Raw genomic sequence first — 25,046 nt, forward strand, 5'->3', positions numbered from 1 at the left:
ATTGGCTGTTAAATCATTTTGGACTTGTTTCAAGAAGGATGTCTGGAATTTCTGTAGCCGCGAAGCTGCAAGCTACTCTGTCCATTGCTGATAGAATATGTAATTATCCGTTTGAATCAGGAAGTGGCCTAACGGCATCTAAATTGGCATGCTGAAAACGGCACCATGTAACGGTGAAACGGTCGAATCATGGTTGTACATACCAACCTATTTTGGAACGCTGGCAGGCAGTGCGTGCTTACGTTCAAGACTGACCGCTTTTCTTGACATTTGGCCAGACGAAACCGGCGGAGACAAGCTCTAAAGTTGATCGATTCCTGGGATGGTAAAGTACGTGAAGTTTATCGAAAAATGTGTAAGTAGGCTGTTTAGGTTTTTATACTGGTAACGCCACGTAGCGCTCTGAAAATCACTGGCTTTGCTGTGTGCAGTCTCTGGCTGGTTTGCATTGTTGTTGGCCATTGTAGTGTTGGGCAGCTGGATGTTAACAGCGCGTATCGTTGCGCAGTTGGAGGTGAGCCGCCAGCAGTGGTGGATGTGGGGAAGTGAGATGGCGGATTTTTGAGAATGGATAATCTGGAGGTGTGTCCATCAGAAACAGTACATTTGTATGACTATTAAGGTAAATACATTGTTTGTTCTCTATTAAAATCTTTCATTTGCTAACTATGCCTATCAGTAGTTAGTGCCTTCCGTAGTTTGAATCTTTTATTTAGCTGGCAGTAGTGGCGCTCGCTGTATTGCAGTAGTTCGAGTAACCAGATTTTTGTGAGGTAAGTGATTTGTGAAACGTATAGGTTATTGTTAGTCAGGGCCATTCTTTTGTAGGGATTTTTGAAAGTCAGATTGTGTTGCGCTAAAAATATTGCGTGTCAGTTTAAGCACAGTCTTGTATAATTTTTCTAAGGGGACGCTTCAAATGGATGGCCTCATGGGGCATGGTGTTAGTGGACTATGGAGGTTTTTGGGAGAATCATGTAGTAAATGTTTTGAAACAAAGGACGTCATGGCTTTAGATGGAAAATAATATTGTGTTGTCAGGCAGAAGTCCCCAAAACATTGCGTCCTCTAATGGCAGTTGCAAATTTACCAAAATGGATACATATTGAAGGAACATTTATCCTCGAAAGGAAATCATATACAACATTGTCCATTCCATTCCTATGTCGGGCATGTGTTGTTAATTCTGTGATGAACTACACACTGCAGAAGCGATATTAGAAGGTACCCCTATACCTTTTGGCACCTCAGTGTACTCCGCGTTGGTGTATGCGTAGTGAATGCTGTTCTACCCTTGTCACATCCCATACAGTGTATACAACAAATATAATTAATAAATTCTGTACGGAATTGGCTTCGTTATAACGCCTCTAAGTAATTTCCCGGGCGCCCTAGATATCTACAAGGACCCCTGCAGGTTTCAACGGTGTTTCGCATAAACTGATGGGTCGAAATATTGTTCGCTGAGTGCATCCAACAAATGGCAGACAAAATAATTTCGAGATACTGTGAGCACTGATTTGTGTGATCTTATTTAGAATATGTATTATGATAATGGATATAATATTTTATACTATGTGAAAACTTTAATAACACGAAGTAATATTTAGCTCTCTAACACACGAGAATTTGTACGCTTCTGTCGAAGGAGACACAGTGGAAGGGAGATGTATTTCTATGTGCTCTAGAATATAAATCGCAAGAATTATTCGACAATAGTAAATCATTATCTTTAGTCTTAGTATGCACAAGTGATATTACAATTATCGATTTTGGTAAATTTAAATTAAGTAAATATTTTTTCTTTCCTTTGTGTCAGAAGCACAGATACTAAAAGACTTTGAGAGACATTTACTGTTCGATGATCTCAGAGCTCGAATTAATACCCAGTGAGCAATGAAGCCATTGTTTGAACACCACTAATAAAAAGTGGCTAAGATTCACGCGACTTTGCTTCAGATACGGTGACTGATAAATTTATCCCCTTTGCCAACACGCAGATGTGTTTGAGTCACTTCCACTAGCACCAGTATTTGAAAAAAACCATTCGGCAAGGGAAAGACTGTGATTCAAGAAAATATTTTCTTAAACTCATAGTGTTCCGTAATTCCCGTTGCTAGCTTCTAGGACTAGTAGAGGGGAGACAGCACATAATATTTTGAAAAGTAATCAATGTCTGAAGACGCACCGGATCCGTGCAACAACCAATTGAAACCATGTTAGTATCGCGACAACTTTTAAAAATAACTTGCTGGGCCTGACCGAGTACATCACTTGTTTTACGGTTCCGGTCATTAACAACAAAAAAATTGCTAGTGTTCTTGTTGACGGGTTCTCTTCAAGACGATTCAGTACGGCCTCTTCCACTTCAGTTGTTCGGTGTCTCATTGGGTCACCACAGTCATGCCTGTTGACGGCGAAGATGGCCCTTTCTCGAAGGCATTGCTTAATTGTGGCGAAAAGGGTCTTTGATGTTGTCATACGTTGTGGATAACGATTTTGTAAAGGCGACTAGCAGCTCTTCCATTAGGGTCATCTTCGCCATACGCTAGGCTCATGCCAATGTACTCGTATTCTGCAGATGTGTACTCAACCATGTTGCTCTAACACTCATAGGCATATGAATTAGGCTCGAACTACATCAGAGAGGTAGGATGTCAAATATCAGCCAGTCCGACGTAAGCACCTCCGACCATGGCTACCCTTCTGCACACCTACCAAGCAAACATGTTTTCAAACGGCTGTACACCGAAACGGTACGTTCCCGGACATTGATTCCAATTCAAAGTGTTGTCTACTCAGCTAGCTTTACAAGTCCTAGAAGTTTGTAATGGGAATTTCGAAACACACTGAATGTTCCTTACGCTGCTTTCCAGTTGCTGTCGTACTGTATAAATCGCCATCTTTTGCACCTTTTGGGAAATCACTGAGTGACATCTTTTGATATCTCAACAGATATGTCAATTCTTGGCTATCCCAGATTAAATATTTATTGGAATATGGGAACTAGAGTGACTCTAGGGGCAGAATGGATGTCAAGGACGTGTTTTTTTCAATAAGAAGAGCGTTAGCTGGCGACCTGAGATCGAAAGACAAATACTGGTAAAATCGTCCTTTATTAAACACTGTCAGAGCTGGCTGTTTACAAAGTCTTAGTACACAGATTGCGTCCATTGATGAAAAAATAACTCCTTTCTGCGGCAAAACTATGATCGAGCAATTCATTCGTGGAAAGCACAATCACTGTTGCCTCGAAAATTTCGTTTGCCACATCTACATACGAATTACCACTTGACTCCTCCGTATAATTGAAATATGACATTATTTGGAGTTTCTTGAACGTGTAGGTTCTATAATTTATATGAACCGATATTTCACATTAGTTGAGGTACTAGACTATCTCCACTCAGACCGAAGCTGTCAGGGCACAAGAACAATTCAGTGTTGTTGAGCTCCAGGTCAGAACCACTTCCAGTCGCATTCAGAAATGAAAAAGGCAGGTCGGGGCTCAGTCGATCAATCTCTGCCTGGTGAAGGACGGGGCACCATTAGTAATTGGTATGACAAGAAATGTATTATTGTTGCCTCATCTGCGAAGAAAAATATCCCCTGGGACAGTACAGGCATTGGTCAAAGCAAGACAAAGAATATGTCGATATCAGGCCGCATCTTACTGTTGAAAAGATAATGACAATATGAGTGAGGTTGAATGGTGGATCGTGTCACTGCTGTGTGCTGACAATGTGCAAAAAAAAAAAAAAAATAAAAAATAAAAAAATGAACTACCTACGATTTAAAATTGAGAAATTAGAGCGTCTACTCCGTTCTGGAAATGTTTCGTTTTATGAAAACAACGAATCTGCAGAAGACAGTAAACAAGTGGATACAGTTTCTGGCTCCTTGAAAAGAAAAAAAAAAAGTTCCGGCACCAATTACGGGAGGTCGTAGCTTATGGAAAGATTCATCACTGTAGACTACGTCCAAGTAAATGTGTAAGAACGCGAGTTTTCTCCACAGAGCGCATACTCATTTGTGCTATCTGGAGGGAACAAATTGCTATCGATATTTTTGCATGCTCTGACCTCGCTGTGAGAAACCGGTGTACGTTTGTCTAAAGTATTTTTAACATTTTCATACTGTAACTGTACATTTATATCACTTTCTTTACCGAACTCGCGAAAGTAATGAACTTATATATTACAGAATAACGTAAACTCATTCACAAGTGTTCTGGCAGTACTAAGGTGTCGTATATGACAGACACTTTTCTCTGGCAGTACTAAGGTGTCGTATATGACACACACTTTTCTCCAAAAACCAATGAAATATTTAGGAAAGTGAAATGTTTCCTTACTAATTTAGATCATAATATCAAATAAAATTAAAATTTTTAAGTAAATTGAATCTGTCTGGTAATGGATCTGAGGAGTATCCGTTATTTTCTTCTGTCATCAGTCTCATTTATTTTACACGAACGTTTCAAAAAAATAGTGGACTGCTGGCTCCTTCTCACTTGATCGACGAACTTTTTTCATGCAATGTGGCATAATTTTCGAATGTTACACTCAGATCTCTAGTAGAGGGAGAACGGCAGTATGTACGTGCGTGTGTGTGTGTGTGTGTGCGTGTGTGTGTGTGTGTGTGTGTGTGTGTGTGTGTGTGTGTGTGTGTGTGTGTGTGTGATATAAAGGTATTGCTTAAAGCTCGGTAACTATATAAAAATAGAAGCACATATAATATGTTAGGGCTAAAAATGTGATATTCGAAATCATTCAAGTCTCCATTGTATTTTTGCAGAGATTTAGATCAATAGATGGTTGATGAATCATTTCTGGGTTATCAAAAAGATAGAAAGAAAATTGTGTTAAGGGGACTGGAGATGTTAAGTAGGTAAAGAGAAATAGTTTACTGATTTAATGAATTTATCGAAACTATTTTGAATGATGAAATTACTCTCCATTTACAGTTATCATCAGCCATTCGATGTTCACCGCTGTATAAATGCCTCCTCCAGACATTAAAAATTAGTCTTCAGCTGTATGTGTCTACACTAATTGCTCCTTCCTCTTTTATGACGTCATATACCCTCCTTCCATTAGATCGTCTTACTAACGTTTTCCCTTCGCTTGTAATCCTTCAAAGAGTATACTTGACCCATCAACCATTCACTCGCCTGCCTTCATAGTCTCCCTTTCTCCATTTCATTTGAAATATTCATTTAATCACATCTTCTAGTCCTGTTTGCTACCTATCCCAACATGCTTCTTTCTGCTGCTCGCCGCGCAGTCATCAGCGTCTAGATTATTTTCGCACTAAAAGTTCGTGTCTCACTGCCATAAGGCGACACTTTAAGAGATGTTTAATCTCAATTTACTCATTCACGAAAAAGCACCCACGGTCATTTATTACTTTTCTTCATTTCTTCTCTCGTCCTAACAATTTGTATCTTCAACTCCCCTAAATACAAAAGCTCGTCGATACATTGTATGACTTCATAGTTAATTTATAATAATTTATCATCGAAAATTGTTTTTGATCGTGACGTTGTAGACCTTCGGGACTATTTTCAATCATTTCCTATCGTTATAGTAGTTAATCTACACCAGAGGCCAACGGCAGAATATCGCTACAAAATGCAACACCCGTTAGATGCGATCTCAGCGGAGGAAAATCCACAAAAATCTTTCCTATAGGATGGCCTTCACATCGCTCTGAAAGAGTGAGTGTTGCCTAGAAATTATTCATAAGAGTTGCCTTAGAATAGAATAACATTTGGTCGGGCTGTTAACCATTACATTTAACATGAAATATTTTCTTCTGAATAAACAGACTTGATTAAGACAATACGATAACCACTAAATTTAGAATTATAAGGTCACAAACTTCTGTTCACACTTGCTCGTGGCACTTCGCGAAATAAAAATATGCAGGCTCTATGTGACACACATTGGTGATTATTATCTGAATATGACCGCAATGGCAACTAAAAACAGATTACGAGCAAGGCGCCTAGTTCTGTTCACAAAAATTCACTATTTGTTAACGGAGATAAACTATTAACATAGTAATAGAACTAAAATGATGTATCACAACACAGTATTTTGTCTTCATCACAACTCAATATTTAACGTAACTTTCATGGACTATACGTCCGTTCGATTGCCAGCCAGAGGTGAAGATAACAACCAATCACAAGAGAGACCTAAAAACAAGTAATTCAAAAATTGCAGAGATTGTCCTCTGTTATTCTTGGAGATGATAAGTCAATGTTATTCGGATTTAAGAGCAAATAGCATCCGAGTCTTTCCTCTTCAATAAAACATCACTGTCTTCTCGAATTAAGTTTTGTAGGCTAAGAGAGAAATGAAATGTCTGTGTGCAAAAATTCAGGTGATACGTTTATCATCATTTAGCATATGTACTTTGTTACATTTCATACTTAGGACTACAAAGATTTTATCTAAAGATGACGAGAGAAGTTTAGGGGGTATGGGATTTATTTACCGAAGCCCTCATTCAATTAATTTCTCACTATTCTCAGTATGTGAAAAGGAAGTGCAGTATGTTCTTCTGTGCACTAATGTATATTCTTCAGTATACTGACGTAAACTAGAATAACTAATACCAAACAAACCAGTCGAGTCAAAGAAGTTAAGACTGCCGCAGCAAATTTGAAGATGGTAAAAATATTTCTTATTTTTCTAATCAGATTTTTTCATGACCCTTATGAGCGGAGTAGAGTTCTTAGTAATTTCACTGGACAGGGCTACTAGTCTGTTTCATAAATATATTTCTCCTATGTCCTCTCTGAATATCAGTAATATATCTATGTAAATAGTATGAAACAATTTTAAAACCACTGATCCCATATTCTAGATGAAACATAAAAGAAAATCTGTGGTAACTAGAGGAACCTTATTGTGAATTTCGTGTACAATTAGCATGTAAAATAGTTTAGAGAAAATACAGGTAACCAATCGATGTATTTTGACCACTTTGATATAAGTAACTAGACATTAGAAGCATGTACAAAAATGCAGGATTACTAAACGGTTTCATGATTGAAGATGTTCCCACTTTGACATGGGAGGTTGGCATAGATGATGTCACGACAGCAAAAATACAAAAGGTAAGCAAAGAAAATCTGAATAAAAATACAACTTCAAAACTAGAGACAAAATAATAATTTCGACTGCACTAAAAATGATTAAATACAGTTTCTTTTTTTTCTTTTTTTTTTTAATGGGGTCTCCATTAGCATCTGCGTGCATCACGACCACCACACTGATATTAATAACAGATGGAGGGTCAGCAGTGGTTGTTGGAATAGAAATCTTTATTTTTATTGCAATTCGATTTCAGACAGTGCGTGAATATCATAAGTGCTAGAATGAAAGTCCTGCGTACTAATAAATAACAGCAGTAAATCTGCAATATCTGCATATTTCAATGAAGAGTACTCGCCAAACCGAACATAATATAAATATAGTTCTCTAAATATTTATGCTAATTGCAAAGCAGATAGCTCTAAACCCTCCCAAACCGAAGATAGTAAACGCGAAAAACTGTGTCACTTGGCCAGTGAACATTAAGGTTCCCCACAAATAGGCACACCATTGTTCTCCAATCATAGGTTTTCATCGGCTCTAATGGTCTCGTTGTCGACTAGTGTTAAACCCAAAAGAAAATCTTGCTTCACACACAAAGTATGACACAGAGCAAAGTCACGTTGCCACACCAAAGTTGGCAACGCGAATTGATACTGAAGACATTAGTGAGGGCTCACTGCAGTACGCAGCGTGCGCTCTTAAACACCATGCCTCCCCTCTCAGGATAGCAGCGCCCTCACGCTGTGGTCAAAATAGTTTGGAACTAGCTAGAGCTTTGCCCAAGTTCGAGACGGCAACAGCAGCAGCCAACATCATCGCATACGAGAGTGACACTTAATGATTGTCATGAAATGTACTTATTAATGTTGAACATAGTTCCTCAGGAGAACTGTTGTTGATAACTGCATCAAGTAATGCTTTGCTAGTCAGTGACAGTTGTAATTTATCCATAAATACTGTGGCAAAGAAGTGTATCAAAGTTATGTAAATCTTTTTTTTATTTGTATAAAAAAGTGAACCAATATTTCACGTGTGCTAGTTTGGCTAGTCCTCCCCAGAGTAGTCAAAGAACCAAGAGATGTCGCGATGCACGATAGTATTTTTGCCTGGTCATAACAAAAACTTTACAAAACAACAGCTGAGCCGATGTACACTGTTTCCATAAATTCCGAAAAATTTCGTAGGCAAAAAAACTCACACAAATTTTGACATGTCACAGTAAATGAGAATATGTGCCATCGTAAGTTTTGCAGGACTTACACGTTTACCAGTCGCGTGATTCTTGACATGGCTTTTAAATTTTTAATTTCTAACAACTATTAGCTATCTAATAATTGTAAGAACATTCATCGTGATGTACACTGCGATGACAACAGCCATGGGATGGCGATATTCACATATACAGATTGCGTTAGCATCCTCTACACACGGTACAAAACGCCAGTGCAACGGCAGAGCTGATATTTGTACTCAGGTGATCTGTCTGAAAAGGTTTTGAATGTGATGTGATGGCACAATGGGACTTAACAGACTTTGAACGTGGAATGGTACTTAGAGCTAGAAGGACAGGACAGTTCATTTCGGAAACCGTTAGGAAATTCAATATTCCGCGATCCACAGCGTCTAGAATGTGCCGAGAATTCCACACTTCAGGCATTACCTCTCACCATGGCCAACACAGTAGCCCACGACCTTTACTCGCCGACTGAGAGCAGCGGCATTGCCATTTGCGTAGCTTTGTCGTTGCTAACAGACAAGTAGCACTGCGTTAAGTAACCACAGAAATGATTGGAAAAGAGCACAGGTAGTTCCAGTTTTCAAGAAGGGTCGTCGAGCAGATGCGCAAAACTATAGGCCTATATCCGTGACATCGATCTGTTGTAGAATTTTAGAACATTTTAGCTCGTGTATCATGCAATTTCTTGAAACCCAGAATCTACTCTGTAGGAATCAACATGGATTCCGGAAACAGCGATCGTGTGAGACCCAACTCGCTTTATATGTTCATGAGACCCAGAAAATATTAGATACAGACTCCCAGTAGATGCCATTTTCCTTGACTTCCGGAAGGCGTTCGATACAGTTCCGCACTGTCGCCTGATAAACAAAGTACGAGCCTACGGAATATCAGACCAGCTGTGTGGCTGGATTGAAGAGTTTTTAGCAAACGGAACACAGCATGTTGTTCTCAATGGAGAGACGTCTACAGACGTTAAAGTATCCTCTGGCGTGCCACAGGGGACTGTTATGGGACCATTGCTTTTCACAATATATATAAACGACGTAGTAGATAATGTCGGAAGTTCCATGCGGCTTTTCGCGGATGATGCTGTGGTATACAGAGAAGTTGCAGCATTAGAAAATTGCAGCGAAATGCAGGAAGAGCTGCAACGGATACGCACTTGGTGCAGGGAGTGGCAACTGACCCTTAACATAGACAAATGTAATGTATTTCGAATACATAGAAAGAAGGATCCTTTATTGTATGATTATATGATAGCGGAACAAGCACTGGTAGCAGTTACTTCTGTAAAATATCTGGGAGTATTCTTACAGAGCGATTTGAAGTGGAATGATCATGTAACATTAATTGTTGGTAAGACGGGTTCCCGGTTGAGATTCATTGGGAGAGTCTTTAGAAAATGTAGTCCATCAACAAAGGAGGTGACAAAACACTCGTTCGACCTATACTTGAGTATTGCTCATCAGTGTGGGATCCGTACAATGTCGGGTTGACAGAGTAGACAGAGAAGATCCAAAGAAGAGCGGCGCGTTTCTTCACAGGGTTATTTGGTAAGCGTGATAGCGATACGGAGATGTTTAGCAAGCTCAAGTGGCAGTCTCTGCAAGAGAGCGCTCTGCATCGCGGTGTAGCTTGCTATCCAGGTTTAGAGAGGGTGCGTTTCTGGATGAGGTATCGAATATATTGATTCCCCTTACTTATACCTCCCTGAGATATCACGAGTGTAAAATTAGAGAGATTCGAGCGCGCACGGAGGCTTTCCGGCAGTCGTTCTTCCCGCGAACCATACACGACTGGAACAGGAAATGGAGGTAATGACAGTGGCACGTAGAGTGCCCTCCGCCACACACCGTTGGGTGACTTGCGGAGTATAAATGTAGATGTAGATGTAAATGTAGAAATCCATGTGGGACAATGCGGGAAAATGTCGCATTAATGGGCTACGGTAGCAGACAACGCACGCGAGAGCCTTTGTTAACGCCACAACATCACTTGTCCGTGGCGTCGTCAGACGAGTCACGATTTCAGTTGGTAAGAGCTGATGGCAGGGTTCGAATGTGGCATATACCCCACGAAGCCAGGGACCCAAGTTGTCTACAAGGCACTGTGCAAGCTGATGGTGGCTCTGTAATGTGTCAACTGTGTTTACATGGAATGCACTGAGTCCTCTGGTCCCACTGAACCAATCACTGACTGGAAATGTTACGTTTGGCTATTTGGAGACCATGTGTAGCCGCTCATGCGATTTATGTTCCCAGAGAATGATGACGTGTCACTGGTCCACAGTTATTGGCGACTTGTTTCAAGAACATTGTGCACAGCTCGAGAGAATGATTTGGTTATCTAGATGCCCCGACTCGAATCCCATCGACCATTTATGGGACATAATCGAGAGGTCAGTTCGGGCACAACATCCTATACCGGCAACACTTTTGCAGTTACGGGCGTCTATAGAGGCAAGATGACTAACAAGGGGAGGCCGCCAATTGTGCAATTCAGATTCGATTCATACTGCGCATAATAAAAGCTCATGGCCAGAGGTGTAACGTGGCAAAGCACCAAGATGCACTTCTCAGCCGTTGTCGTGAAAATCGACAGTTAAAAGAAACCGTTGCGTGAAATATTCTCTACGATTAATAATTTTCTACAGCGTCATGGCGCAGCGGTAAGCGCTCGGCTTCGTAATCCGAAGGTCGCCGGATCGAATCTCGCGCCATGCACTTTTTTTTATTATTAAAAACTGGCGACTTCGAACATCATTATGTTTTCCGCAAACAAAGTTGTATTTCACAAATGTTATTAATTGTATTCATAATGTTAACCACGCATAGTTAACGGAAGACGTAGAAACGATATTCCGAAACGAATACGTACACCTATAGCGTAAGTCAAACGTTCGAATTAGAATAGAGACCCCACGAACACAAATTTGCTGTGGCAGGTATGAAATATAAACTCTGTTACTCGCTCGTTACACTTGAAGGACAGATGTTGAATGGGCCGAAACGAGCCGCCGCATAACAGCGAAGTTGCTTGCTAACTTCGAAAGAAGGTAAATGCGGTCCCTAGCGCAACTTATAACATCATCGAAAATCAGTGCGGACGGGAGAGCTTTGGTACACCCTGTTAAAAAAACGGAAAAATGGAGGCGGTACAATTGGAGAGCGATCCGCCTTCACCAACATGCATATATATATATATTTGAATTACAAAAACAGATACTAAAAAAAAAAGGTTGCATGGCGCGAGATTCGATCCGGCGACCTTCGGATTACGAACCCGAGCGCTTACTGCTGCGCCACGACGCTGTAGAAAATTGTTAATCGTAGAGAGTATTTCACCGCAACGGTTTCTTTTAACTGTCGATGTTCTCGACAACGGCTGAGAAGTGCATCTTGGTGCTTTGCCACGTTACACCTCTGGCCATGAGCTTTTATTGTGCGCAGTATGAATCGAATCTGAATTTCACAATTGGCGGCCTCCCCTTGTAAGTGTTTCTGCAGGGAGCTTCCTGCGACTAGTTAAGCCCATGCCATCTCGAGTTGCTGTACTGCACTGTGGAAAGGAGGTCCGATACGATATTACGATGTATCACGTGGTTTTTGACACCTTATCGTATATTTCTTTGACCGATTTGAAAATAGATGTGTAGCAAAAATTGACCAACTATGATTTCTAAAAGACGTTGTTATCGAATAGAATAACGTGGTGCAAGCAGTTTTAATAGTGTTTGTGATCAAATGACAAAAAAACGAACACAAGTTAACTGACAAGCGAAATAGTTACTACAAGCAGTACTGGAGGAAAGTCCTCCACTCAATGTGTCATCAGATGCTGACAACTTCATGTTTGATAGTCGGACGCAAATTCTCGTGGTGGGGGGCCATAGTGTAGGATATCAAGCTTGGTTGAGGAACGTCAGCCATTGTTGAATAGACGAACTGCAGTGGGGGATGGGGTGGGAGGGGGGGGGGGCTTGTCAAGTTGATGAACAGATTCAGCTCTGGGCGAAATGGTTAGTGGTTTCTGGTAGAATTCCTGCTGCTCGCAGAATATGGTGACAAATTTTGACAACATGTAGAGCCGAGCATTGCTATGCACTTCCTAAATGTGACTGCATCACCATTCCACCTACCATATTGCCTTTTCGTATATTCTAAAGTGAGTAATGTCATATGATTATGAGTTCTCTTTATGAGAGTGGCATGTGTGTAAAGTGTGTGTCGCTTATTAAAGGCGTAAATATTTAAGTTGTCACTTTCACCTGTGAAGCAGACCGGATATCAGTTGAAGAACTTTGTTTTCACCGACTTTTCTCACTTTAACTTACAAACAGACGGAGGATGTAAGTTTCTTTGGCATGGACCTGAATTCATTTGTGTACTGGATTGTATACGTAAATACTTATAGTCGGTAACGTCCGAAGTGCCATGATGTTTTTTGTGGATTATGTTGTTGTATATACAGAAGTCGTAACGCTTGAAAACTGTATTGAAATACAAGAAGAACTACAGTACATCGACACTTGATGTAGCCATTCGTAGTTGACCATCAACATAAACGAATGTAATACATTGTGCCTGAAATGGCAGAGGTAACCATATTTTGTGATTACACGCTTACAGAATTCTGCAGTCAAAAGGCCACATTTAATCTTGGTGTCAGAATCCTGCTTGCCAAAATTTCCTGACTCAGATTGGCATAACATTATCAGCTCTAGCCTCTGGTGTAATTGAGTCCCCTCTTTGACTGAATATGATGGAGCTGTGATAACGACTCTGGACTCTATATAGGAGCATCTATTCTCTCTGACCATGCTGATTTATTTTTTCGATAGGGCACCATATGGACGCCAGTGCGAGGGTCGTGTTGATTTGATTTCCCTAAATTACTTACGCAAATGCACGGCCGAAGTCCTTCCCTGTTCTTCACTGAATCCAAGATTGTGCTCCGTCTCTAATGATCTTGTCGGCACATGAACGCTAATACCTAATCGTCCGTCGTATTTATCCACAATGTTTTCTTGACAACGCCGTGGACGACGTGTTCTTCTGTCCTTATTTCACTGAGTGCAGTCTGAGTCCTCAGTGGTTTTCACATCTTCTACCTCTCAAATAAAGCTAGCTCTGTAGTGACTAGCGACTTTAAAGCACACTTTACATTTAGATCCCTCAAAAGAAAACAAAAAAGGAAATGAAATATAAGAGTTTACAAACTTTCAGTTTCTTGTATTTCAGCCTCTTTTCGCCCGCAGAAAAGCAAATGTAAATAGACAGTTGTTGCATTTCAGCTTACCGTGGTTAAACACTTGTTCTGTGATACTGTAAACAGTTATCTTCTGCACTCTTGAGTTTCCTGTTTGTTTAGCGCTTTGTCGCTGTTTTCTTAACACAAAAGCGGTTCACCTGCTGCTACTGCTGCTGGTGCCTTCTCCAAAGCTACTGGATCTGCAGAGGTGCTCACGCTACCTAAGTAGCCGCTCAACTTGGGTCGGCGTTATCTAATACTGACGTAAGAACACGTGTCACGATTCGCTTCACATTGTCCTGCCACATCACTCCCAGTTTGCTTACGTACATACGGTTGCGTAAGGAGACAATGGGGTATTACACTACGTCATACTTGAATGACGGAAAGCTATGCACGGCCAAATTATCTATTTTCATGAGGAGTCCCAACACAGAGACCATGAAGTTTAACTTGAAATCCTACAGCAAACACTTATGACTTAGAGTACATTATTTACGAACATGTGTACAGCCGCGTGCTATCCTTGCCACAGAAAAAAACTCGTCTGTGAGCTTGAGGCTAGGTCTCACGCTCCGTGAGCACAGAGCTGATACTAGAGCGCAAGTGGCCTCGGTATTCCACTAAAAAGCGGCGCATGAGCTTTTATACACATGCAAACCTCATTATTGAAACAGTAGCACCATAAAGGATACCAAACAGTGTACGTTCGCTTATTTACCGATACAGTGTAGCAGGAAGAGTACATGATTATGTACCGGGTGATCAAAAAGTCAGTATAAATTTGAAAACTTAATAAACCACGGAATAATGTAGATAGAGAGGTAAAAATTGACACACATGCTTGGAATGACATGGGGTTTTATTAGAACCACCCCATATTGTTAGACGCGTGAAAGATCTCTTGCGTGCGTCGTTTGGTGATGATCGTGTGCTCAGCCGCCACTTTCGTCATGCTTGACCTCCCAGGTCCCCAGACCTTAGTCCGTGCGATTATTGGCTTGGAGTTACCTGAAGTCGCAAGTGTATCGTGATCGATCGACATCTCTACGGATGCTGAAAGACAACATCCGCCGCTAATGCCTCACCGTAACTCCGGACATGCTTTACAGTGTTGTTCACAACATTATTCCTCGACTACAGCTATTGTTGAGGAATGATGGTGGACATATTGAGCATTTCCTGTAAAGAACATCATATTTGCTTTGTCTTACTTTTTTATGCCTATTATTGCAATTCTGATCAGATGAAGCGCCATCTGTCGGACATTTTTTAAACTTTTGTGTTTTTTTGGTTCTAATAAAACACCATGTCATTCCAGGAATGTGTGTCAATTTGTACCTCTCTATCTACATTATTCCGTGATTTATTCAGTTTTCAAATTTATACTGACTTTTTGATCACCTGGTATGTAGATGATTTGGGAGTACACTGGATGCGAATTTTGATACACGTAATAGCGACCACCGGCAGCAACAGTGGCTCTAATGAGACAGGTCGGAGAGTCAAATTGAGCTGGGATAACAGGCACGAGTATGTCATTGCATGCAGCTTCATCTCTTCGCCAAGTCTGATCAGTCTCAGTGGCTGTAGAGCATCTGTCCCTCGGCATTCCATGAACAGATGCAGATGAGAAATCTCGACCACGCCGTCGAACACCCTCTGTGTTGAGGTAATTAGGACATCACTGAAAACATGTGGTCTTCCGTTGTCTTGTTAAAATATAGCTTGACGGAGCCCTCGAAGATATATCACGGCAGCCGGTTTTAACATGTAAGAAATATAATGGCTGCAGTTCAAATTAACAGCTGTATGAAACACAGTTGATCGTATTGTGTACCTCATGCCGCTTGTATTCATCACGCCAGGTCACTGGGCCATACGACGACAGTGAATGTAATCTGGAAACGTTCATCCTCTTCGGAGCTCTCACAAACGAAAACATTTTCTCTCTTTCTTTCTCTCTCTCTCTCTCTCTGTGCTGCTTCAAGTGAAGCCGTAACAATACTCCAGATACCGTCCTACTGCCCTAGTAGGGATCTGTCATGCTGCAAAGTAGCCGACTGTGTCATGGCTACGACCTCCCACGGCCAAGTGAACAGCAAATTTGTCCTCCCGGACCATTGAAATCCTGTATAGTTAGGAGAATGGCCCTCCTGAACCCAGAGGCACCATATTCACTTGACAGTCGGGTGATCCAAACCAGCAACATCGCGGAATGATAAGCCTTAATCTGAGAGATCACCATCCTGCCCCTGTCGAATTCCGATATGTACTGGTTGAAGTTTCTCTTTCTTGTATGAGGCGTGAGACGAAACAAAAAAATGTCCGCAGCTCGTGGGCTAATGTCTAGCGTAGCTACCTCTGGATCACGGGGTCCTGGGTTCGATTCCCGGCCGAGTTGGGGATTTTTCTCTGCCCGGGAACTGGGTGTTTGTGTTGTCCTCATCATTCCATCATCAATCATGAAAAGTGGCGAGATTGGGCTGTTTTGCTATTGGGAAAGCGTTCATGCGCTGATGACCGTGCAGTTGAGCGCCCCAAAAGCCAAACATAATCATCCTCATGGAAACAAAATTCATATGCGATTTCGGAAACCCACTACATATTCTTTCCTTACCTACAGAATGTAAATGACGTTACTCGTAACTATTTTGAGCAGTTGGGCTGAAATGCTCATCATCTGGATATCCAAACATATGGTACATTTGTTGCCAATTTGTCGTTTGTTGCACGCCGCCGTCGTGATGGTACCTTATTAATGGCCCCCATTGTATACAATCTTATGATAGTACACCGGTTCGGCGACCCGCTGTTAGTCGTAATGGTATATGGAGCATATAGTAGGGTTAGAATTTTAACAGTATCTCTAAACTGGTCCTAGGTTGTGTTCCAAAAATGAACAGCATAGAGACAGAAGTGATGACACTTACTGCAGGACCTGACCATCACTTTGCAGAACAATGCTCAAGCAGGTACAGTACAAGCTACTACTGATTTGTTTGACTGACGGTGCTGCTGAGTGATATACCATCTACTGCACTCCCCTGAATTAAGCCCTCATGAGTTCAATTCGATTTCTAAACTGAAGGAAACACTTCAAGGCATTCGCTTCAGAAGTGCTACAAATTCTTCAGGCAACAGACCGAGCCGCTCGAACTGTGAACACAACTGGAACTGCTAACAGTATCCTACGACTTCCACATCGCTGGCGAGGGGTTATACACTATGCTGGTGACTAATCTGAAGGTCAGTAAAAGTTTGAAATACGTATCTATTTTCTACGAACTGTAAATAAATATATGCCACTAGTAAAGTTTCAAGCCCCCTATAGAGCGATTAGACGCAGTGAAAAGACGTCTCGGATGGTCTCACCGAGTATTGAGGGCACTCCATTGATGTAAAAATGGGAAATTTGTGGTAGGTTCGTATGGCACCAAACTGCTGAGGTCATCGGTCCATAGAGCTACATACTGCTTAATCTAAATTAATCTAAGGACAACACAGACACACATGCCCGAGGGAGGACTCGAACCTCCGACGTGGCAAGGCGAGTCAGACCGTTTGGTAACGCCAAGCGGCTCCATTGACATCTTTTTGGGCCTGAACCGGTGTAATTTGTGACAAGGAAGCTATATAAAACCCTTAATCATGTACAAAAATATAGTAAATTTTGTAATCCACGTCCGTGCTATAATTCTTCGCTGGGAAGACAATAATCTCTACACAAACTCTGGACATCAGAAGAAGATATACAGTATTTTCGATGGTTATTGACTTTACTCTCGATACTCCTTCAACACGGAGACAAAGGAATAGTTTAAAAATTCCGCCGTTTTCGGTATGCTGAGTACTTTACTACTAAAAACTACAATGAAATAACGATTGGTAGTTTCCTTCGCGAGTGAAATGCAATCCAAAATCCTTTCGATGCCTTTATACTCGACATTACCAATGCGGAAAACGTGACACAAGTAATGAGACTATGGTAAAGTTGGTGTTTCTGAAGTTAGTCAGCCGACGCTATGGCCGAGCGGTTCTAGGCGCTTCACTCCGGAACCGCGCTGCTGCTAAGGTCGCAGGTTCGAGTCCTGCCTCGGACATGGATGTGTGTGATGTCCTTAGGTTAGTTAGGTTTAAGTAGTTGTAAGTCTAGGGGACTGATGACCTCAGATGCTATGTCCCATAGTGCTTAGAGCCATTTGAACCATTTTTTAAGTTAGTCACCAATTACATCAAGTCCAGGAGAGAAATCTCAATATCCTTCTTCCTAAATTTCGGGCACTCACAGGCGGATTTACATATAGGCTCAAGAGGGGGGAATCAGCTCCTAAAGGCGGCATCTTTTGCATTGTATTTGATTTAACATGTACCTTTAGAAATAACTGCGCTCACAAATGACAAAAAATATTAATGTTGTGAAATGCCTTGGTAGATTAAACAGCCCGTAAGAACAGGAGTATATTGAGGGTCTATACAAGGGCGATGTACTTGAGGACAATATTATGGAAATGGAAGAGGATGTAGATGAAGATGAAATGGGAGATAGGACACTGCGTGAAGAGTTTGACAGAGCAGTGAAAGATCTGAGTCGAAACAAGACTCCTGGAGTAGACAACATTCCATTAGAACTACTGACAGCCTTGGGAGGGCCAGTCCTGACAAAACTCTACCATCTGGTGAGCAAGATGTATGAGACAGGCGAAATACCCTCAGACTTCAAGAAGAATATAATAATTCCAATCCCAAAGAAAGCAGGTGTTGACAGATGTGAAAATTACCGAACAATCAGTTTAATAAGACACAGCTGTAAAATACTAACGCGAATTCTTTACAGACGAATGGAAAAACTGGTAGAAGCTGACCTTGGGGAAGATCAGTTTGGATTCCGTAGAAATGTTGGAACGCGTGAGGCAATACTGACCCTACGACTTATCTTAGAAAATAGATTAAGGAAAGACAAACCTACGTTTCTAGCATTTGTAGACTTGGAGAAAGCTTTTGACAATGTTGACTGGAATACTCTCTTTCAACTTCTGAAGGTGGCAGGGGTAAAATACAGGTAGCGAAAGGCTATTTACAATTTATACAGAAAGCAGATCGCAGTAATAAGAGTTGAGGGCTATGAAAGGGAAGCAGTGGTTGGGAAGGGAGTGAGACAGGGTTGTAGCCTATCCCCGATGCTACTCAATCTGTATATTGAGCAAGCAATAAAGGAAACAAAAGAAAAGTTCGGAGTAGGTATTAAAATCCATGGAGAAGAAATAAAAACTTTGAGATTCGCCGATGACATTGTAATTCTGTCAGAGACAACAAAGGACTTGGAAGAGCAGTTGAACGGAATGGACAGTGTCTTGAAGGGAGGGTATAGGATGAACATCAACAAAAGCAAAACGAGGATAATGGAATGTAGTCGAATTAAGTCGGGTGATGCTGAGGGAATTAGATTAGGAAATGAGACACTTAAAGTAGTAAAGGAGGTTTGCTATTTGGGGAGCAAAATAACTGATGATGGTTGAAATAGAGAGGATATAAAATGTAGACTGGTAATGGTAATGAAAGCGTTTCTGAAGAAGAGAAATTTGTTAACATCGGGTATAGATTTAAGTGTGAGGAAGTCGTTTCTGAAAGTATTTGTCTGGAGTGTAGCCATGTATGGAAGTGAAACATGGACGATAAATAGTTTAGACAAGAAGAGAATAGAAGCTTTTGAAATGTGGTGCTACAGAAGAATGCTGAAGATTAGATGGGTAGATGACATAACTAATGTGGATGTATTGAATAGAATTGGGTAGAAGAGGAGCTTGTGGCACAACTTGACTAGAAGAAGGGATCGGTTGGTAGGACATGTTCTGAGACATCGAGGGATCACCAATTTAGTATTGGAGGGCAGCGTGGAGGGTAAAAATCGTAGAGGGAGACCAAGAGATGAATACACTAAGCAGATTCAGAAGGATGTAGGCTACTGTAGGTACTGGGAGATGAAGAAGCTTGCACAGGTTAGAGTAGCATGGAGAACTGCATCAAACCAGTCTCAGGACTGAAGACCACAACAACAAGAACAGCAATCGATATTACAGGTTTTGAACAATTATTTGTTTACTTGACGACTGAATGGAAATTCAAAAATTAAATTTCCGTCTAGAATTGCGTTTATGAAAATTTTCAATAATATTTTAATCTAAGCTATCAGGACGACAATCAACATTAAGAGCTTTGAAACGATATTACTGAAAGAATGCAGTCGGCTTCTAACTTCTGTTCCATAAGAACAGAGAAATAGGTGAAAGTGAAATTATTTTTCTGCATTGTCGTTCTTGTTTTAATTATTTTATTGCATAGCACAGATCGGTCAATTAATCCAAACTTTGTCCATGTGAGTAGTGTGGTACGAGTTCAGCTGGATACTTTTTTTATTTTCTTATGTGTTCGTGTTGGTTGACTGTTGTGTTTAAATTAAAATTCTTTGTACTCGTGTACCATGTAGTATGATTTTGAACTGGATACTTTATCCTTACAAAAATATTTTCCTTAGTGTTGGTGCTGGCTGACAATTTCTGAAGTGTCTTTAACATGAATAAGAGTGACAAAAACAGATGTGCAAAATTAATTGTGGCGGCGATGGAAAAGCGAGAACGAGAAGTAATTTTATAAAAACCCTTGGTAGATTAGACAAATTTTTCACGAAAGATGTTGCTGGTTCGACTTCAAGTGGGACTGATGACAGGTCTAGCACAAAAGCTGTAACGAAAGAAGTGAATATGAATGAAACAATAGTCAAAAATTAAGAAAAATGAAGTATTCCTGAATTCGGGTCTCACAAGAACCTAATTGTCGATTCAAATGTTACAAGAAGAAATGATCTCGATTGTGATGATCCTACGGAATGCTGTGTTAATGAATCAACAATCGACATTCTCCTACACAGTGCATTAATCAAAATGGTAACGGGGATTTTTATAAACCACGAATGTCAATAGGCTGAAAAACGAGATATTTTTAACAATAATTTATTTTATCGTAAACTTTTTGTACGTTGAACCAGCTTTGTGTGATTACTCAGTATACTCACGTAGCATCGGTGCAATTTTTTATGCATCCTGTAAATTGTTCGGAGATAAGACCGACCGCGCTTGCTAATATTGGTATTTCAGACTGGAGAAATATTTCTATCATTTATCTCATCAAGAAAATTCACTTCATTACAAAAGTTTTTAGTTAGCACTTTTAACAAAAAAAAGACATCGGTGCAGCCGTGAAAACTCATTTCGAGTTGACGTTGAGACAGAAAATATGGGATGTCTGCAATAGTGAAGCTGCTAACAAGTCATGGACTTCCCCTACGAGAACACGTTGAAGAATTCCACTCATTACGTAACAGTCAATTAATAATGTCTTTTGAACTTGTAGCCGATTTCGATTTTTGTCTTTCAGAGCACAATGAACGATATGGAAAACCGGAACAATCTCTGATAAAATAATAGAGCTGCTACCTGAAAGAATAAAAAGAATTATCACTAGTGATAGCAAACAGGCCAGATATTGATCAAATATCTTTCTATTTAGATATGAGAACGAGAATGGTGAGCCTTTTGGACGTTTGCCTTTTCTTTTATGAAACCCGTAACACAAGCTGTAAAACCTAGGTGAGGCCGTACTGAAAGTCCTGACTACAAATTTCATTGATGTTACTGACTGTAGAGGAACTTTTATGTCAATGTCTTGAGCCTACACAGGTTTTCGGGTACTTATTAAAGAACGAAATCCCAAAGCTCATTCTGTGTCTTATGCAGCACATTTCTTGAATTTTGTCACCACTAACGTTGCAAGCTGTTGTCAGGAAGGATGTTCATTTTTCAATTTAGTGCAAAGCGTTTATAATTTTTTCTTTTCTACACAACTCTGGCGTCAACGTCTTCCTTTCGTCAAATCAGGAAGCAATTAAAAGTCTCCAAGGAACACGTTGGTCAGCAAGAGAGGAAGCACATGTAAGTCTAAATGACAACTGGCAGAGCATTATCTATATCCTCCTCACACATGTTACCAATAATACCTGTGAGAAACCACATGTGTGATATGAGGCTTCAGCTTTAGTGAATCAACTCAGTAGTCTATATGAAGAAGCGGACACAGAAGAATTTTTGTGACTGGTGGGGAGAAATTTAAAGTCGATACTTTTTTCCCCAATACTCGACAACTTGTACTCTGAGTTAGTGAGGAGGAAGGAAAGTTATAAAGCACTGTCTAACTACTTCATAGTTTGCAGTAAACATAAGAATAGTTTTCCTGATGTTATTTCTGAACGGCACCAAAACTGATTCGGAACCTTCCTTCCCAGGTGAATGTGTACATTTCGCAGCAGTTTTGAAATCTTGTGAGATTAGTGACGTATCTGTTGAAATTAATGAATTTTTACCCAATGAACGGATACAGTCCATGCTTCTGAATGTCGACAATGCTCTTAGAATGTTTCTGACTACGGCACTTAGAAATATCCCAGCTCTTAAGAGGCTGAAATCATATCTGAGTTCTACAGTGTGTGAGGAGGGACTCAACGCCTTGTCAATTCTTCACACCAGAGCTGACGTCCTTACTGCTGAATACCGCCTCAAATACGAAGAAATGTTTAACTGGTTTCCTGGCATTGAAGTCAGACGCGAACTTCACTGACTGGTGAGTTTTGCTTAATACTTCATATTAATTTGAAAATTTCAGGATGCAATGTGATTTTTATTATCAACTTAAGAGCAGATTAATTTTGATTTAAAAACTGTATATTTATTATTTAAAACGTATTTTTGGAGAGGCGCATATATTACGGTGTGCCTATGAACACAAACATTTTAAATTTGCCCTGGTGGTAGTGTAACAGAACTACTACATTTCTGTGAACCTTATGTACACTGTTTTCAACGTATTCTACTATAGTCTGTTTTCTCTTTCAGCCTTACTGAAGGCATTTGTTTGCATAATTACAAAAGTAAATTGAAACAAGGTGATCCTAACCTATTCAGCTCCTAATCATGAGTTGCTTTTCATGGTCAACCTCCTGCTTTCCTACAGTACTTAAAATGTAACACATTTTTCGTCACTAAACTCTAATCGCCTCTCCCTACTAGAAAATATGTGTATGTTCCCACTTAACAAAGTCTAGAGCTTGTCCTAAATTTAAAAAAAAAATAATTCACGGCTACCTAATATCAAAAATTTTTCAAGAATCAAGTAAAATTTCTGTATTGTTGTATCCTCTTTCAAACAAAAACTGATCATCTAACACGTGATATTCCATTTTCATTCTTTTCCAGTTGCTTAAGATGTGAAAAGGTATCTTCCATCACTTCACAGAACATCAGTCTGAGGCAATATGTGTTTCTAGTTTCCGGAAAGAAAACAGCTTCGTCCATACAAATGACAGGATATTCTTTGTGTTAAGCAACTTGCATTCATTTCATAAATCTTTCATTTACTGCGAAATAGTTACGTGTTTTTCATACAAAATGGAAATTGTTGTAAATACTACCTCTTTCTTCTCTCCTCCCACCTACGCAGTCACACGAAACCCCTGTAGCGTTATACAAACCTGTGACTACCCATCGCACAGACCATACGTACTAGACTTATTTTCTTTATCGCCTTTAATTATTACACCGTATTAATCCTCCTGTAAGTTTACTTGTTACGATTTCTGTTAATAGCCCTAAAGTATAAGGCAACCTTCGATGTTTTAAAGACCGAGTTTGCTTAATTATTAACGGCGCGGTTCTATTGTTTCCGATACACAGGATTCCTGGAGAGCTTAATATCGTAGTTAATGGTTGTAATAATTCTTATAATTGTTTGCTTCTTCCATCTTTACGTCTCCATCCAGCTTTCTGACATCGACTGACAGAACACAAGAGTCCTCCGTTAATGATAATTAATTGAAACCCTCAGCTGCCGACAGGTGTTGTTCATATTCCTCGATGGGGAGAGCTGAAAAATGTGTGCCCCGACCGGGACTCGAACCCGGGAACTCCTGCTTATACGGCAGACGCTCTATCCATCTGATCCACCGCGAACGCGGATGAATAGCGCGACTGGATGGACTTATCCCTTGCACGCTAACCGTGAGACCCAAATTCCCAACTGTCCACAATCTACATCCGTAATGTACCTAATAGATATTTGCCCATCCACTCATTACTCGAGCACACTAGGGTGACGATTCCCGTAAGAGTTCGGGCAACCTGTGCGCATTCGCACAGACGAAGGTCAAGGTCTGGTTAGCCATTAACTATATATGAAGACAGTAACTGCTCTCGAAAGAACAGATACCACTAATGACCATGCAGGTACATTACGTATGTAGATTGTAAACAGTTGGGAATATGGGTCTCACGGGGAGTGTGCAAGGGATAAGTCTCTGCAGTCGTGCTATTGATCTGCGTCCTTGGTGGCGCAGATGGATAGAACGTCCGACAGATAAGCAGGAGATCCCGTGTTTGAGTCCCGGTCGGGGCACACATTTTCAGTTGTCCCCATCGAAGTATATCAACAACACCTGTCGGCAGCTGTGGGTTTCAATTAATTATCATTTATTCTAGAGAAGCTGCATGGTTATCAGTGGTATCTGTTCTTTCGAGAGCAGTTACTATCTTCATATATAATCCACCATTGCTTTTCACATTTATCTACGTGTCATTACGTCGGTTATTCATTGGCACACTTTCTTCTTAATCCTATCTCGTGTTTCGTAGGTCATAGATGCTGGTCATCACTTGAAACAACGAACACTTAGGATGCTCCTATACGAGGGCGTTCAAGTAGTAAATTCGACGCTTTTTTTTTCAGAACTCAGGTTCGTTTTATTCAGGATTCCAATACACCATATTATTCCCCACTCTTTTGGCTGATAAACCCATAATCTCCGCACAATGCGAGGGCTTCACGCCATCTTACTGGGAGGGCTCGTGTGCCCGAACGTCACCACTCTACTGGTCGACGCCGGACCTAACGTCTTGCTACATCAGCAACCTTTATATCATCCATGTAGGATTTCCATGAAGTGCATCCTTCATCGTGCAAAACAGATGGAAGTCGGAAGGTACGAAATCCGGGCGGTAGGGTTGAACAGAAAGAACAGTCCAATTAAGTTTTGTGAGCGCTTCTCGAGTGAGCAGACGGCCTTGGTTTTTAATGGAGGACGAGAAAGTCTTTTATATTTTTGTGGCGACGAACTAGGTGAAGTCGTGTCTTCATTTCCGTACGGCTATGTGCAACCGATCAGTACGAGTGAGATCTGACGCGATTGCGCGACCTCGGTGCAATAACGACAGACGCCTCACCCAACGACTCTTCGTGCTTTTATTCAGTGCCAGGTCTCCGTAGACATTTCGCAAGCGCCTTTGAATATATTCTACGCTCTGATTTTTCACCGAAGGAAACTCTCAATGACAGCTCTCTGCTTG

The 25,046-nt window shown here is 40.7% G+C and overlaps 1 protein-coding gene across 1 annotated transcript in view; it reads right to left on the reverse strand.

Annotated features, from left to right (window-relative positions):
* The window catches only part of LOC126234736 (sodium-coupled monocarboxylate transporter 1-like), a 146,727-nt gene extending 132,943 nt beyond the window's left edge, over window positions 1-13,784 (reverse strand). The window contains exon 1 of the mRNA XM_049943481.1: window positions 13,648-13,784. The gene's annotated coding sequence lies outside the window, so the exon portion shown is untranslated. The remainder of the gene's footprint in view (window positions 1-13,647) is intronic.
* Window positions 13,785-25,046: the final 11,262 nt, after the last annotated feature.

The sequence above is a fragment of the Schistocerca nitens genome, chromosome 2 (assembly GCF_023898315.1).
Source record: "Schistocerca nitens isolate TAMUIC-IGC-003100 chromosome 2, iqSchNite1.1, whole genome shotgun sequence".
NCBI classification, from domain to species: domain Eukaryota; kingdom Metazoa; phylum Arthropoda; class Insecta; order Orthoptera; family Acrididae; genus Schistocerca; species Schistocerca nitens.